Here is a 1,932-nt window from a genome sequence, read left to right as displayed (position 1 = left end):
AGGCGCGGGGCCGGGCGTGCCAGGCGGCGGCGGCACGCGTGGCCCGGGAGGGCCCCGGATGGGCCCTGATGGGCCGGCGCGGTGGGAGGCGCGGGGAGACACGTGGCACCACGCGGTTGGACGCGGACAGCGGCGCTGGACGTGTCCGGCGTGGGATGGACACGTCCGGCGGCAGGAGGAGGAAGAGGCTAGGGTTTATCTGCGGAATTTCGGGGGAGGGGGCTATTTATAGGTAGAGGGAGCTAGGAGAGTCCAAATGAGGAGCGGTTTTCGCCCACACGATCGTGATCGAACGACCGAGAGCATGGAGGGGAATTTGCTGGGTTTTGGGCCACTTTGGAGAGGTGTTGGGCTGCAAAGAGAAAGGAGGCTTGCGGGCTATGCGGTTAACCGTTGGAGTATCAAACGGACTCCAAATGGCACGAAACTTGACAAGCAGTCCACCGGTGCTATACCAAGGCCGCTTTGCAAGACTCGGTCCATTCCGAGAACGTTTAAACACCCGCTCATGATAAGAAAGAAGAGGGGGATGCCGGAGGGCATAGGAGCGCCGGATCGCGAAACAGACAACGGGGAAAAGGCTCGGATGCATGAGACGAACACGTATGCAAAATGACATGGCAACATCGGCCGATAACTGGCAGACACCTAGCGCATCTGATACGGGGCGTTACAACACTCCTCCACTAACAAGAGATCTCATCCCGAGATCTTAGGACCGAGACGGAAGGGAAAAGGGAAGAGGTGAAACAAGAACTCAAGAGAAGAAGCAAAGAGTCGAGAGCACTTGAGAAGAAGAGAGGAACGACGAGAATGACGAGAATCGAAAGCTCACGGAATTAGATAGACTATGAAACCACTCCAGTTAGAACGAGATAAGAAACGAATAAGACTGAAAGGATTTAGGCAGCACTCCGGTTAAAACATGGATGAATAGAACATGAACTAGAGAGGAAGGAATGATACTTGACGAAGACATGACACAAAACTCCGGAAAGAATTGAAAGAGTTGAATGAAAAGAACTTAGAAGAAGGATTGAACGGAGTTGTTGAGAAAATCAACAATGAACAAATAACCTTGTTGTGGACTTATGGAAAACATCTCAAAATTATGAGGTGATAACCGACCACAAACGGAAATGATTGGATAGCTTAGAAGACCGAAGAAATGCAAAACTCCACTTCAAAAGAAAATGAAGGATTATTTGTGCTTCGAGACGCGAGAAGAAAAGATACTTGAACTCCACCGACAAGAATCTTGATGAACACTTGAAGAGTGAATTAAATCATGAAGAACCACCATGAAGAACTCCGGTAACAAAAGGACAATGAGATAGAATGAACGAAGAAAGAATAAGATGAGCCTTGCAGTGATTTAGATGGAGGATCCGACGAAATAGTCGAGGAAAATTTGAACTCCAGAAAAGAAAAGATGAAAAACACTTGGAACTAGAATTTATTCATCAAGAACAAACTCCGAAGGAAGGTATTAATCACTCTGATGAAATAAGAATAAGATTTATTGTATGCTTATCCTTCATCAAATTAAATTGATGACAAGCAATGGATTTTTCATACTACTTATTCTTCTTGAAAAGGATTGGGAAGTGACATGTCGCAAACTTGAGAAGGTCTTCATGAACCACCGGTAGGATTGAAAAGAACGAAAGGATTAAAATGATAACCAAGGAAAAAGGAATCTGAAGGAACCACCGTAAGAATTTGGAAATGACTGATAAAAGAGAATGAATCACCGGGAAGAATTAGAAGGACCAAAACGAGCAGGGAAAACACTTGCTCCAAGGAAAAGAATGTGATTAACCCGAAAAACTTGAATTGAGTGCACCGGAAAAAGAAAGGGATGAAGAATGACGAACGAGACGAGAATTCACCGGTTGAAATAATTTATGAAAGACTGAAAAGGTTCCGCAC

This window comes from Triticum aestivum, chromosome 4B, assembly GCF_018294505.1.
Source record: "Triticum aestivum cultivar Chinese Spring chromosome 4B, IWGSC CS RefSeq v2.1, whole genome shotgun sequence".
NCBI lineage: Eukaryota > Viridiplantae > Streptophyta > Magnoliopsida > Poales > Poaceae > Triticum > Triticum aestivum.
The sequence above is the reverse complement of the archived record's forward strand: the minus strand, read 5'-3'. Positions refer to the sequence as shown.